This window comes from Sus scrofa, chromosome 6 (genome assembly GCF_054392235.1).
Source record: "Sus scrofa isolate SSC_HxYL_T2T_F1_AM1 chromosome 6, Sscrofa_HxYL_maternal_Yorkshire_Landrace_v2.0, whole genome shotgun sequence".
Lineage (NCBI taxonomy): Eukaryota > Metazoa > Chordata > Mammalia > Artiodactyla > Suidae > Sus > Sus scrofa.
In genome coordinates, this window is record NC_139388.1 from 765261 (window position 1) to 781506 (window position 16246).

The following is a 16246-nucleotide window of genomic DNA, read 5'->3' on the forward strand; positions in this document are numbered from 1 at the left end:
CTGGGAGGAGTAGCTCCTCCTTAAGTATCTGGTAAAGGGCATATTCAAATCAGCTGAAGGGCGGTCCTCAAATTCTTGCCCTCGGTCTGAATCTGAATGCAGGGCTCATCCCATCCCCCATCCAATGACCTGAGGCAATTCTCACGCCTCCACTAATCAAGCAAGTCTTTCTTGAACTTGCAGAGGTCTCCCAAAATCCCCCAGGTTTCCCCCTTTAGCGATGATCCCCTATTGGGACTTCTCGACCACCTGTGCCTACTCTGTCCCTGGCAATTCCTCTAGGTTTTAGCTCGGCATTGCTTCAGCTCTCTCTCACGTGTCTCTTGGGTCTCCCAGTGACATCTAGGACAACACAGGTGCTCGGGTCACTGAATGGCTAGTTCTTACTCACATCCCTGGTTGAGCAGGTGGTAATGAATGAGTGGGTTTCCCTATGGGACCACTGCATGGTGTGGGGGCTCGGCCTCCACCACCCCCATTAAATGTCTCAGTCACCAACAGGGAGGAGCCCTGTCCCTTTTCCTTTTTTTTTTTTTTTTTGGTCTTTTTTTTTGTTGTTTTTGTTGTTGCTGCTGCTATTTCTTGGGCCACTCCCGCGGCATATGGAGGTTCCCAGGCTAGGGGTTGAATCGGAGCTGTAGCCACCAGCCTATGCCAGAGCCACAGCAACGCGGGATCCGATCCGCGTCTGCAACCTACACCACAGCTCACGGCAACGCCGGATCATTAACCCACTGAGCAAGGGCAGGGACCGCACCCTCAACCTCATGGTTCCTAGTCGGATTCGTTAACCACTGCGCCATGACGGGAACTCCCTGTCCCTTTTCTTGAGAGCACACACTCTCAAGTAACACCTTCACCTTTACCCGACATATTATATTAAGGGAGACAAATTGAGGAAAAACATATCACCCTGTTTTCGAACCACTCAGTCCAGAACACTCAGTCTCTTTCCTAGGTACCCTCAGATGGACATACAAGGAATATTAGGGGGGGTCTGGCATGTAGACAAAGGAACCACCACGTGTCTGACCTTGGCCTCCAGCCCTGTGGAGACTCAGGAAGCCCCACCACACACAATGTTGTCAGCAGAGCCCAGCCTGGAGCCAGGCCCATGTAGCCTGGACACTTCCATGAGACTCAAAGTGACCTCTGGAGCCAGGAACAGAGGTCCAGCCTCTCTGTGGGCAGGTAAACCTGCACCACATGCCCAGGGGCAATGCCCTTTCCATGAGGTCAGCACAGGCACGGAGGGGCCACCAGGTGCCTGCCAGTGTGTCTCATGCAGGGACCACTGACCACACTATCCTGCTCTGCTCACAAGAGCAAGGCCAATGAGGGGACAACAGGGGGTGGGAACAAATTCAGGCCAAGGTTGGGCCAGGTGAGAAAGGGCCCAAAGAGTGAGAACGTGGCTGCCAAGGGAATTCCTGGCCGACTTCTTATCAGGTAACTTACAGGGTGAGAGCAGGAACTGATGGATGACTGGAAGCATTTGCTGCTTTGACCTGCATGGCCGAGGGGTCACGGGAACAATTTGTAGTGAACATGGGGAGGAGCAGTACTTACAAACAGGATGTGCTGTGTCACAGTTCCTGAATAGGGCACCGTGCTCATGGGTGCCAGGAACACATCGGTGTTCATTGTCTGGGGACTAACAGCATAGAGGCCCCCTGGTCCTAATAACTATTAAACAGTCCATTAACTAAAAAACAATGTCCTGCTCCTCCAGGAGCTGCACCCCCTTCCCATCGGAATGTTGATGCAATTAAAAAATATTCTTGAGTGGCTTTTTCTTCCCAATAATGTCACAAAATCTTTGTCTCCATACCTTGACATGATGGCACAACTTATTCTAAAAGGTCTTACTCATTGTGTACAAATGTCCAGAAAATATTTAAATAATGTAATTGTTAGTTTAACTGTTAGGAAATCCAAAATTGTTTTCAAAACCATATAAATTGGCAAATTGCTTTTGCAGATTATGTAGGATCAATAGATAGTCATTATCCAAAAAACCTATTTTACAATTTATAAAGCAAACTCAATGGATTCTTCCCCAAAAAGTGAAGGATTCACCCATCATTAAAGCCCCTGTGATCTTTACTGTGGGACTAGTAAAGGGAAGGCCGGATATGGGGCTAATCAATCTAAAATTATAGAAATGCCTGGCCTTTCTGCCCAACAGGCTGAACTAACTGCTGTAATCCATGCCTTGAGGGACTATCCTGAGCCAATCGATATTCTTTCTGATTTGGCATATGTAGTTCTTGCTGCCAAAATGATTGAAACTGCTACCATTACACAAAATTTACCTATCTTGTTATTTGATTTGTTTACAGAATTACAAAGTGTTGTAAGGGAAAGAAGATAGCCATTTTATTATATTACTCATATCAGAACACATACTAAATTACCTGCGCCTCTAGTTGCAGGAAATGAAGACATTGACCACTTGGTGACACCTGTGTTACAGGACGCTCAACATTTTCATGATTTAACACATGTAAATGTGCAAGGCCTTAAAAAGAGATTTGGAATAACATGGGCTAAAGCCAAGACAACTGTACATCAATGTCCTGCATGTCAAACTATTAACAATCCCTCTCAATCCGAGCCTGGAGTTAACCCTAGGGGACTTGTCCCAAATGCTCTTTGACGAAAGGATGTTACTCATTAGTCATCTTTTAAAAAGTTGTCATTTTTTCATGCGTGTATTGACACTTACTCTAAATTTATTTGGGCTACTGCGCAATCTGGTGAATCAGCTGAACATGTTATTCATCAGGTATATGCCTGTTTTGTAGTCATGGGCCTGCTGCAAGCAATTAAAACTAATAATGGTCCAGCATATATCAGTTATCAATTTAAAATATCCCTGGATGCCTGACATTTTGCTCCCTCCACTGGCCTCCCTTACAACCCCTAAGGACAGGCTATAGTGGAATGAGCCAATTTATATATAAAACAGGCTCTTGAAAAACAAAAAGGGGGAGACAGAAATAGTTAAGTCACAACAAACACTTTTAAACAAAACCTTATTCACTTTAAATTTTTTAAACTTGGCCTCTGATGAAAATATGGCTGCAGAAAGACATTTTAATACAGAATGAAATAAAATTAACTTTCCTCAGGCTGAACAGCCCTTGATTTGGTGACAGGATCCATGAGCAAATGTCTGGTCCCCGGGAAAATTTATTACGTGGGGTAGGGGATATGCTTGTATTTCACCAGGTCATGGATTACAAACTGCTCAGATTCCATCAAGAAGAATCAAACCATATCATGAATGAGCCCATGAGGCATCCCTTGACTCCAGACCCCAGAAAAAGGATGATGGATGAGAACATACTGAAGAGACCCAGATTCATGATTTGGGATCCAGAGCTGCCCACCATGGATACAGCAGCAACATCTGTGACACCAACTCGTGTGTCACTGCCACAGACCCGAAGGGCTCATCTTCCCACTTGGGGTCAGATCAAACTTATCACCCAAGAAGCTGAAAATCTACTAAGAAGAAAAGGAAAGCCTCTCACTCCAAATAATTTGGTCCTAGCTCTCTTTACTTTGGTTTCTATCGCAGTGAGTATTCCCTTAGCAGCATTGGGAGAAACTAATCATACCTACTGGGCCTATGTCCCCAATCCTCCTTTATTGAGACCTGTGGAATGGGGTGAGGCTCCAGTGCATATATTTATCTATTAATGATTTATCCTGGGTCCCTGGGCTGGAGGATGACAAACTGCCCTATTTTTTTTAAAAAAAAGAAGGGATACCTTTTCATCAAATTGTAAAGTTTAAAAATTGGCTGATTTGTATTGGGAAAAAAAACTTTATGTTTAACTCCTGAACCTCAAATGTGGCTTTCAGGAAATGTAAATATGCCCACTAGTGAAGATTTATATTTAGTTACAGACTGGAGTTTCACTTACTGTCAGGTGAAACCAGTTAATATGGGGATGCCTGACAGGACTTTGTGTCCCTTAAAAAGGACAGATACCTTCAAGAGAATGAAAGATCAAATTCATTGAAATGTATGCAGGACAACAGAGGGGGTCATACTGCTTAATTGTTCCTATGGAACTGTGCAGGATTGGTCCCCTGAGGGGAAGCCGATTCCTGCCTGTATGGGTCATCAACCTCTGTGTTCTGTTAATGAATTACTCTCTTGGATGGTCTCTGGCCAATCAGACCAACAAAAAGTAATAATTAAAGCCAAAAGCTTTAATTTGGAAAGATTCAGGCCTTGTGCCTCCCTATCCTCAATTTGATAATACCAAGTCTCAAATTGACTTATGGAAGATTACTCTTAACTTTTAAAATACTCAAACCTGGGATGGAAATTATACTTATAAAAAGTCAAAAAGGAAAATCAATGAATCTTTTACTTCTTATTGTGTTACTCCCTATGAGTACAATTCTAGTGTAACATCATGGAAAAAGACTAAGAGACATTTATGAGGTCACTCAGTTAAGTTGACTCTGGATATATAAAAAACTGCAGACTAGAGTCCTGAGTATTCAAAAGGCCTCTCTACAAAATATACCTCATAAAGATGTACTGGAGTATATTCTGGAAAATTTAAAAATAACCCTTCAAAATGGTTTAAAGATTTTGGTGGAGGAATAATCTGATCATTAATTGCATTTCTAGGATTCTTAATAATTTTCTATTTAGTCTATAGATGCATGAAGCGAACAATCCAAGAAGTAATGGAGAAAAAAGTTGCAAGATCTACTTTTGTCCTCCCACAAAAACAAAAAGGGGGAGATGTTACAAGACATGTTTCTACAATATTTTCTTGGCCTCTTTGCTGAAAACTCTCTCTCGTTCTGCTTTACTTTACCCCATCCTCCTGCTTGAAAAACAGTCGCAGTGATGGTGAATGACTTATGCTTAAGAACAAAGACCTAAAGGCATAAGTTAGTCACAGGGTCAGCGGAATGAGGACTTAACACGTTGGTCTGGGCAAGCCAGGCCTGTGCAGATTGGTGCACCATTTGCAAAGCATGATACATCCTCTTAAAAATAAAAGAGGAGCCCCATAGCCCCACAGGGTTTATGAGGGGTCATTAGCTGGATTTGCATTAGCAAAGAAGAACAAAGGTGCAAACCTAGGCAAGCCTGGTTGCTGCAGATAAGCACGCAGTCTGCAGAAGCACAATGGTGATTCTCTAGATGCTATGCATAGACAGCTGATGCCAAGCTTCCTCATATGCTAATGATTCTTTTTTAAGGTAACTTTCCTTTCCTTTGTATTTGCATTTAAGTATGATGCTTTTTATGTATGTGCCATCCTTTTTTTTTTTTTTTTTTTTTGTCTTTTTGCCATTTCTTGGGCCACTCCCACGGCATATGGAGGTTCCCAGGCTAGGGGTCTAATCAGAGCTGTAGCTGCCAGCCTACACCAGAGCCACAGCAACATGGGATCAGAGCCACATCTGTGACCCACACCACAGCTCACGGCAATGCAGGATCATTAACCCATTGAGCAAGGGCAGGGGTCAAACCCGCAACCTCATGGTGTTGCGGAAACCGCAAAAACTGTGGCAATGGAAGGAGACAAACAGTACTCGGAGATATGGAAAAGCAAGGTTTATTCAGCACTGGTGCGGGCTCAGAGGCGTCGCCTCCAGAGTCTGAGCACCAGGTCTTTGTTCTCAGTAACGTTTATACACTACAAGGTCTTGATTTTCCCATGTAAGCATCCGGGACCTCCCCCATCCCCAAGCAGACAGTGTGCCTCCCTAAGAAACTGAGCAAGCAAGGTTGCAGAAGCAGAACTGATGAGCAATGCTGGGTACCTGATGAGCAGGGCTGCTGGCTTGGACAGAGAGCACACAATTGTTACATTATTACAGGAAGGGTGGTGTAGTGATGAGCACAGCTGGAAAGGCTTGCAGCTGCCTTCTTAGCCAAGGGGGGGTTGTTCTTTAGTTAAAACTCCATTTCAATGGTTCCTAGTTGGATTTGTTAACCACTGCACCACGATGGGAACACCCTGCTAATGATTGTTAAATGCCTAAAGGTCAGAGTAAAAGCTTAATCCGCAACCGGCTATGTGACTTTTAGAAAAACCTATATCCTGAACCTACAACCCCCTTCTCACGTGATGTAATCCTAAAAAACAAAATAAAAGCAGTGTGGTTTCTTAAGGCGGTGCTTTTGGTCCCTGAGACTTTGAGTTCCCCGGCTCCCACCTTTACTTCAGATCAATGTCTCTGTGTCTTATGTTAACTTTTTTCCTCAAGTTCCACAGCGCCCGTTCTTCAGCCCCATCCTGCTGAGCTGGTCTCAGCAAGTGGCGCCCAACGTGGGGCAGACAGGCGGGCACGAGGAATGAAGGACTGCGACGACAGCGGAATTTTTCTTCACTGGAAGTGCTGTGGAGCCCTGAGAAGAAGGGAGGAATTTTGCGTGGCCACGCTAAAGAAATCCTGCGGATACGTTCCCTCTCTCAGGTATTTACAGGGTAACATGGGAAATAAGGCAATTGCAGGAAACTATAGTCCTTACATTTGTTTGTTAGGACAAGTCCTTAAAAAAGGGGGTGCAAAAACAAGTGAAAGACAGCTTTTGGAGCCTTTTCAGACTATTGAGAAACATTGTGATTGGTTTCCTCCATTAGAAACGTTAGATGTAAGGATATGGGAAACGGTAGGAAGGGAACTTAGGGTATTACATGATGAGGGCGGTCCAATTCCTGTGTCCCTTTGGAGTACTTGGAGCTTAAGTAAATCAGTTTTAGAACCAACACAGACCACAGAGGACTTAGAGACAAAAGAAGAAGGAGAGTTTACACCTTTGTGGGAGGAACCTAAATATACAGTCCCTGAACAAAATTATCATAGAGAACATTTGGCTCCAGAGCCTTTGGTTCCAAATTTTGATTCTGATATTCCTCCATTGCCTCCTATTAGGAGTGAGGTGATGAGGACTCATCAAGCCTCCACTTCCAGGGTTATAAAGAAATTGAGCGCTATCCCTGATTGCTGGGCTCGTGGATCTCCATTTAAGGCCAAAGGGCAGCAGGTGAGGCGGCCTTTAGAGTCTCCTTCCCACTTGGCCGAGCCCAGACCTGTGTCTTCACTTTCAGCTCTGCTGTCCCATGAGCTTTCTCATCACCTCAGTGGCACAAAAGGGCTGAGCCTGCCGGAGTCAAGGTAATGTGTTCAACTTTATCATGAAAGTTTTAAAAACAGTGAAGATAACCCAGAATCAAGTGAGAAGAGGAGGGGACTGACTTCTCTGGGACAAGTGTTGGGGGAGGAGATGGACCCTGCATTTCTTTCTATGGTCCTAGCCACTCCCAGGGACCCAGCTCACAACGGGGGCCCACCCAGCACAGCCCTGGTATCAACCAAGGGGATGTGAGCTGAGGCACAGGGTTTGGGGAGGTGGAGTCACTCTGAGGGTGGATGTGGTACCCGGGTAGGGAGTCTGGGGAGTTGGGGTGGAAGCCTCACTCCCCCCACCCCACCCCCCACAGTCCTGGCTCTGTGGTCCTTGAGTTGTGGATTCCAGGCCCCCATTTGTGCGGATTCCTGCAGTGTTTGCTGAGGGGTCAGTTTGGAAGAGTTGACCTCAGTGTGAAGCTCAGCCTGTTTGCATCTCAAGACCCTGCATTTAGGGACGGCATATGAGGGACAGTGTGTCTGGGGCTCAGATGAACCATGATGTGACTGGCCATGTGGGTCCCTCTGGTCCCATCTCTTGGGCTGAGCCTCATCTGCATCATCGCTGTCCCCACTGGTGCTCTGGGGACTCAGGTGTCCCTGCTCCCCTCTCCCTGCAGGTTGGGGAGAGGCTGCTTGCTGGGTGGTCTCTGCTCCTTTGGCAGGAAGGACCCTGCAGGGGGGACCACAGAGTGTGGGCTCTGATCCCAAGAACATGGGGCCTGCATAGCACACAGCATCAGGGCTATGACAAGTGTGTGGGCTGTCTCATCACACAGAGTGTTCCTAAAACTCCACGAAGGTGGCGTGATGGGAGGCCTGGGATGCCAGAGGCCATGTTCCTGTCCAGAAGCTCAGGCAGCACATCCACCCTGGACTCCGGATTCACCCTGCATCTCCGCCATCTCCCTCTGTCATGTCTTGAACTCAGGAAAACAATGTGTACTGATCATTCTCCACAATATAGGCCTGGTCACATCAGAATCAGGGCCTCTAATTTAGGCATCCTGGAATAGGAGCTGTTTTGGGGCCTAAAGAGGGAACGCCTAATGAGTGTAAAACATTTTCAGGTGAAATTAATTTTCAATGATTAGATTACTGGAATAGGAGCTGTTTTTAGGCCTAAAGAAGGAATAGCTAATGACTTAAAACATTTTCAGGTGAAATTCATATTCAATGATTGTATTACTCAGCTGTTGACTTCTATTAGTCATAATTCTCCTGGTTTTAGATCTGATGTAGAGGTTTAAATCTTCACCATCTGTGTATTAGCAGCTTCAGGGTCATTGATGACCTGCGGTTTTTAGGGAGGAGTGACTGATTTCATGTATCATGTAGAGGACTGGCAATGCAGATGGGAAGTTAAGATTAGAACAGTGGGAGTTCCCGCTGTGGTGAAACGGGATCAGCAGCATCTCTGGAGCAATGGGAAGCGGTTTCCACCCCCAGTCCAGCACAGTGGGTTAAGAACCCAGCATTGCCACAGCTGCAGCATAGGTTGCATCTGCAGCTCAGATCTGATCCCTTGCCTGGGAACTCCATATGCTGCAGTGTGGCCAGAAGAAGAAAAAAAATGGATCCCAGATGGTGGTGGATTCTGTAGGCCATAGAAGGTGTCATGAATTTCCTCTCGCTGTAACAGGAAGCCAGTAAGGCATTTAAGAGCCAGAGTCACATGATTAGATTGACTTGAAGGGCAGACATAGGCACAATCGTGATGTATCTGTGAAATGTAAGAATTACGCCCTGACCTGAATAGAAGACGGCCACTAGAAAACCATGAAAAATGGGGTCATGATAGATAATGCCACCCAGAAATGGGTTTAGACTTTATGTAATTTTTTTAAAAAGTTTAGAACAGCAGCTGGTAAATGGTTCAGATTGTCCTACGTATGCATCCAGTGTATGTGTATGAATCAGTTTCGTTGTCAATATTAGTAAAATAATATAAAAGACAAGAGAACTTATCCAACAATGGGTATTTGCTGGCGTTTTGACCAAACCCACCAACAACCTCACCTCTGAGCCTGGATAGGCAAGCAGCCTTGGAGCTGCACAGGGTCCGGAAGGTACTCTGGTGCCGTCTCGTGGCCATCTGCTCTAACAGCAACTCTCAGGATTTCCTCCTCTCTCTGCATTGCCCTTGGGCAATATGCCCGTTGGTTTTCCTTCCCCCTCTTTCTTTAAATACCGAGAAGTGCTCCACTAAGTAAGCTGTCTCGCTGAATGTCTTCCAAGACACTGAGGCCAACCTACACCAGAACAATCCATTCACAACCTCAGCTCCAACCCATCATGTCATGACAGCCTTATTCAATTTTTCATATATTTGTGCACTTATGTTTTTATGAATGTAACTGTGTATGGATGTAATTATTGATTGATTTTCTTGACCTTAGGTACATTATCCATTCATGCCTACCTATCTTTCTTTCTCTTTGTTTCTTCCTTCTTTTCTTTCTTTACCTCAGCTGAAGCATGAGTGAGTTGTCTGCCCATTGACGGATTTCAAGAAAGAGAAGTTATCAATCCCACCGCAGGGACAAAGGCAGATGCTTTACCCAGGGAGCCAGGAGGGATCTCTGGGAGAGCTTTCTTTATATCAATCTACCAGCCTTAATTCCCCAGACCTGGCTTTCGATCAGGTCTTCCTATCAGGTGTATAGAGAGAAAAAAACGAGGCTCATAGGGAAAGAAAAGAACGGAGTTTCAGGATACCTCTTGAGAGAAAAAGAACAAGGATTAGAGCAGCTGCTCACCAATCCATCCTCCATTCACCTCCCGCAGGCACTTGATCCAGATCACAAACCCCCGCTCAGCCTGGGGTTTCAAAATTGCCAGCTCCGACTTCACAAGCCATGGTACCCTAGTCCAGACTCCTGCCTCTTGAGAAACAACAGGCTGTCTGATTCCACTGAACCTGCCAAGCTTTCTTACCGCTGTGACACCCAGGCAGGCTGCAAATCCACATCCAATGCTGAAAGGGCACCTGTGTCCTCTGCCTGACAGGAGGCATCTTGGCCCAGAGAGTCCCAGGTGCCCTGAAGACAACCCTGAATCTTTTTTTCATTCAAGAGACCTAGTGAAACTTCCCCCTTGCCTTTCCACAGAAGCCTCTGTTTCAGTACCACACCAGGCTATAGAGGCCTGACCAAACCCAGGTCTGATGAATTAGGCAAAGTCTATTGATATCAAGAAAGCTCTCATGGAGTTCCCTCATGGCTGCCTGGTTAAGAGCTTGTCTCTGTCACTGCTGGGGCTGTGATAGAGTGCTTGCTGGGGCTTCAGCCAAATGCATGCAGCTCAGCTTCCTTCCCCCTCTTTCTTTAATACTGAGAAGCTCCTGCCAATATGGGCTATATCTCTCTCAAAGTCTTTCAGAGCAGTGAGCCCAACCTAACTCCAATCCTAACCCTCTAATCCTAACCCCCAAACCAAAACCCTAAGCCTCTAACCCTAACCTCTCACCCCAAGCCAAACCCTAGCACCAAATCCGATCCCAAACCCCAACCAGAACCCAAACCCTGACCCCTAACCCTAAACCTAACCCCCACCCTAAACCCTAACCCTAACCCATCAGGTGCCTATGATTGTGGGAAATGGGCCTTGCTCCTCAGGTTCTGTACAAAGAGCATGTGGAGTCCTGAGGGTCAAGATAGACTTGGGGCTGCAGCTCTAGCTCATTTTCTAATTTTTAACTGGCTCATGAGTGGGAGACTATTTCAAGAAGATTCTCTCCTCATGAGAGAAATCCTGGAAGTAGGGAGAAGAGGGGAGGTGGGTGGAAACAGGGGCCAGGTACCCTGGTGCATTGGAAGCCTCTGGAAGACCCACTGGAGGGAGGCTGCATGGAGAAAAGTCCAGGGCCACAGACCTGCCCAGGAGCTGCTGTTAGTTCAGACACTGCCCTAAGGTGCTCAGGGTCCGCTCTAACAAGGGGGGCTGGGGGAGGGGTCTGCAGTGAAGTCTCTGTATGTGGTTCCTGTGTGCTGATCACTGTCAGGGTGCCCGCCCAGGTGAGCTCCATATCCTGGGAGGAGCCTGCCCTTGTGAGCCCCAGGGGCTGCTGGGTTATTGCTCAGGTGAGCTCCATATCCTGGGCAAGGCCTGCCCTTGTGAGCCCTGGGTGATGATGGGTGATTGCCCAGGTGAGCTCCATATACAAGGCATGACCTGCCCTCATGAGCCCCAGGGGCTGCTGGGTTATTGCCAAGGTGACCTGCATAACCCAGGCAGGGCCTGCTCTCGTGAGCCCTGGGAACTGGGAGGGGCTTGTGAACAAGCATCCTTTGCAGTTGGTACAGAGTTGTTCAGTGTGATTCTCCTGGGGGCATTGCTGGAATGAAATGAGAACCAGAAAGTGCTGCAGGTCCTTGGACCCCTACCCAGGCTCATCCAGAGTGACAAGGTCAGTAGGTGGGTGCTGGCCACTGTGCCACATGAGGGAGGCCCCAGCTTTTTTCACCTGATGACATGGAGGCTTCCTTAGGACAGAGTGGACAGCCCACCCCAGGCGGGAGCTCCTGGTGACCCTCAGGGGACATGGGAGGGAGAGGCCAGGAGGGAGGGGAGAGGGTGCCCAGGCAGAGCCATGGGCTGGAAGACCAATGGGGATCTTTCTGGGTCTGAGCTGGGAGTGGACAAGCAGGTGGTAAGTGTGACCTTCTGACATGAGCCTAAACCCACTTCAGGGGGAAATGCCTGCTGCATGACCCCAACACAGGATTGTAAGGCAAATTCCATGATAGAAAGGATTTGAAGGATGAATCCCACTGAAGGGAAGGCTCACAAAATGAATCTTCCTAAGCGGAGGCCTGTGAGCTGGTCCCCTCAGAGGAGGGCCGTGGAAACTGCCATGGCAGGTAATCCCCCTGAGGGGGCAGCAGGTGCGCTTCTGCTGGTCACTGTGCACAGCACAGGCCTGGCCCTGCGGACATCAGGACCTAGTAATCTAGGTGTCCTCGGGTAGCCTCTGTTTTTAGGCATAAAAGGGGAGCAGCTCAGGAGGGTAAAACATTTTCAGAGGATATATTTGATGACTGCGGTCCTTGGTTGTTGATTTCTTTTAGTCATAATCCTCCTGGTTTTAGATCTGATGTGGGTATCATAGAGGAGTCAAAATTTAAGTTTTCACAATCTGTATTTGTGGCTTCGGTAACATTGATGACAGTGTAATGGTTAGGGAAGAATTATTGATTCCTGTGTCATGTAAAGAATTTGCAATGATGATAGGACAGTTAAGATTATAATGGCAGCTTAGCGAATGGTTCAAGTTGCCCTACTTGTGCATCTAGTGTATGTGTTTGGGTCATTTTAGTTGTCAACAGGATGGATGATCTAGCAGGGACCTGGGATAGTGGAACTGGGCCTCTTCTGGTCTGCCCTTGTGGGAGCCTGGGCTGACTTCTGAGTCCTGACCACGGCCAGAGAGATTGGTAATGTTTTTGTTTTGCATGTTGAAATGCTTAATGACAAGCATTTTGTGCAGTTTGCTGATGCAGGTGAAATGTGGACACTTATGTTGATTTATTCTCCAAGAAACGGACATCCCACTCCCACCAAGGGCAAATCCCTGTCCAGAGGTGAAAGACCCCACCTGTGTGACATGTGACCCACAGAAGAGCAGCCCCAAACTACTTTAAAACTGAGTTGTCTGCATGGTAGATTTAGACGTCTCCGTGCCCTGTCTACACTGTGCGTTTTTAGACATGACCAAGTTCGGCCTACACTAGGATGTGGGGACCTGGGTAGAGACCCAGCTTCAGTCCTGAGAGCTTTGAGGGGGACATGGGGTCCCGGGTAGAGACCCAGACTGGCCGCAGTCCTGAGAAGTTCTGTGCCTCTGTCCAAATGTCTGTGCTTAGATGTCAGATCTGGAGCTGAGGTGGACTTGTCTGGTCACGGCCTCTGCTCTAAGGCTGGTTCTCTGCCCTGCCTGGGGGTCATGGCTATGGAGGTGGGGGGAGTCTAGTCCTTATCCCTGTAGGTTCACCTTCCCTGGGGCTGGTGGAGGCGCCTCAGGTGAGCTCCCTCATAATTAAGCCAATTCACCAGGGAGCTCCTGCTGTGGCGCAGTGGGTTCATGATCTGACTGCAGGGAGTTCCCACTGTGGCTCAGTGGAAATGAACCTGATTTGTATCCATGAGGATGCAGGTTCAATCCCTGGCCCCACTCAGGGGGTTAAGGATCCAGCATTGGCCCGAGCTGTGGTGTATGTTACTGATGTGGCTTGGATTTGGCATTGCTGTGGCTGTGGCATAGTCTGGCAGCCATAGCACCAATCGACCCCTAGCCTAGGAACTTCCATATGCTGCATGTGTGGCCCTCAAAAAAAAAAAGAGTACGCAGCATCTCTGGTCTCTGTGGTGGTACAGGTTCAATCCCCAGCCTGGCACAGTGGATTAAAGGATCTGGCATTGCTGCAGCTACAGCATAGGTCTAAGCTGCAGCTCGTATTCAATCCCTGATCCGGGAACTTCCATATACTGTGGGTGCAGCCATTAAAAACATAAACAGGATTCACAGGGTGAGGAGGGAGGCAGGTTTGCCTGGTGAGTTGATTGCTGGGCACGTGGGTCTGGGTGTAAGGCCAGCCAGCAGCAGGGGAAGTTGCCTCTGGGGTCTCCTTCTAGTTGCCTATCCTTGCTCAGCAGCACCCAGTCCTGCACCTCCTGTGTCAGCCCTGCCTTCCAGGGAGTTGTCTCAGCACTTCAGCAAGACAAGAAATGGCTGAGCCTGCTAGAACCAAGGTATTGTGTTCAACTTTAGCATAAATGGCTAAAAGCAATTGAAATAGCCCAGAACCAAGGGGAAAAGAGGTGGAGACTGACTTCTCTGGGACAAACTGAAAAGAGGGGAAGAGACAGACCCTACACTCCTTCTGCAGTCTTAGCAGGTCCCAGGACCTGACTCATTCCCATGTCGGGGGCCCACTCAGCACAGCCCTAGTGTCCTGGCCAAGGGGACCTGTGACCCCAGGTGCAGGATCTGGAGAGGTGAGGTCACCCTGGTGCTGGGTCTGGGGATTGTGTGGGTCTCACCCCATCCATGGGTCAGGCTCTGGTTCAGGGGAGACCTCATGTCTTTGCTCTGCCTCCAGTGTTTATTGTCCTCCCTGAAGTTTCAAATATCTGAATTGAGGGTGTTGCTCTGAGGAACCTGTGGTCCCCTTTCTTCTCTTTCTCTTGTCATATCAAATGAGGACAAGCACCTTTGAGTGGTTGTGGCTCAAATTTCAGCTGAGTGACAACCATTGGTGTTATCCTGCTAATATCATAGTCTATCACATGTCTAAGCCATTCGTGTCACTGCTGCCTGGGTTCCCTCGGACAGAGCTCCAGGAGCACAGACTAGCCCCCCTAAGAATGTTCCCCATGTGCCGCATGAAAGTACCATGAGGGCCTCCTTGGTGGGGGACGGTGCTTGGGCCTCCCATATTTGTGATGAAGAAGATTCAAATTGGAATCTGAGTAAGACATCAGGGGTTTCTTTGCTTTGTTTTAGCTTTTAAGGGCCACACCAGCAGCATATGGAGGTTCCCATGCTAGGGGTGGAATCAGAGCTGCCACAGCCAGCCTACATGACAGCCCTAGCAATGCCTGTTCATGAACCCACTGAGCGAGGCCTGGTATTGAACCTGCACTCTCATGGACGCTAGTCACGTTCATAGCCACTGAGCCATGACGGGAACTCCCCAGACATCATTTCTAAATCTAAGTGAACTGTAGCACACATCACACCGTCATCACCATTTTAAGTTCACATTTTTGTTGTTGTTGTTGTTGTTGTTATTGCTGCTGTTTCTTGGGCCGCTCCCGCGGCATATGGAGGTTCCCAGGCTAGGGGCTGAATCGGAGCTGTAGCCACCGGCCTACGCCAGAGCCACAGCAATGCAGGATCCGAGCCGCGTCTGCGACCTACACCACAGCTCACGGCAACGCCGGATCGTTAACCCACTGAGCAAGGCCAGGGACCGAACCCGCAACCTCATGGTTCCTAGTTGGATTCGTTAACCACTGCGCCACGATGGGAACTCCTAAGTTCACATTTTTAAGGCATCGGGTGCACTCCCCTTTTTGTGGAGCCCTCACACTATCCATAGAAGAATTCAGCTTTTAAACCCGAGGTTCCACAACCATGAAAGTCTCACTCCCCACCCCCTCTGGCAGCCCCAACACCACGGGCCACTTCTCTCCACGAGTTGTCACCTTCAGGGCTCCCATTAGATCAGAATCCTCTGCTGTTTGCTGACAGGTCAACTGCTTGCCAGGTGGTCTCTGTCCTGAGGCAGGAAGGACCCTGCAGGGGGGGATGCGCAGAGGATGGGGTGTGATACCAAGAGCATGGAGTTCACACAGGACACAGTGTCAGCGTCATGACACTTTCTCAGGCCACCTTGTCACCCACATGGAACGTTCCCATTACCCAACTCAGAAGGGGATTGAGGGTGGCCTGGGGCCCCGGAGGCCCCGTTCCTTTCCTGGACTTCAGAAGACATGTTCACCATGGGCTCTGGATTCACCCACCTCTCCGCTGTCACCCTCTGTCCCATCTTGAACATGAAAATGACTTCTACTGAGTACTGGCCACAGCACTGGCCTGGTCGATATCAGGGTTCTTTAATTTAGGCATCCTGTTATGGCAGCTCTTTTCAGGCCTGAGGAGGGAACAGTTCATGCATGTAAAGCATTTTCAGAGGAAATTAATATTTGATGACTGTCTATACTACTCAATTGCTGACTTCTGTTAGTCATAATACTTGTGGTTTTAGATCTGATGTGGGGGTTACAAAGGAGTCAAAATTTATATCCTTATAATCTGTGTATTCATAGATTCAGTATCACTGATGACCTGTAGCTTTTATGTTTAGGGGAGGGTTACTGATTTCATGTATCATGTACAGGACTTACAATGACAATGGGGCAATTAAGATTAGAATGGTGGGAGTTCTTTCTGCGGTGCAACAGGATTGGTGGCATTTCTGCAGTGCAGGTTAGATCCTCTGCCCAGCATAGTGGTTAAAGGATCTGGTGTTTTCACAGCTGTTGTATAGGTTGCAATTGTGGC

General features: G+C 47.8%; 1 long non-coding RNA gene across 5 annotated transcripts in view; it reads left to right on the top strand.

Annotated features, from left to right (window-relative positions):
- The first annotated feature begins 7043 nt into the window (after positions 1–7043).
- Positions 7044–16246, top strand: part of LOC106509328 (uncharacterized) — a 63355-nt gene continuing 54152 nt past the window's right edge. For 2 of the 5 annotated variants that reach the window (XR_014805047.1, XR_014805049.1), the window contains exons 1-2: positions 11429–11587; positions 13834–13929. This is a non-coding gene — a long non-coding RNA (uncharacterized LOC106509328). Of the gene's footprint in view, positions 7168–11428; positions 11588–13830; positions 13930–16246 lie in introns of those variants that run through there. The other 3 variants (XR_014805048.1, XR_014805046.1, XR_014805045.1) reach the window with 3 other exon arrangements.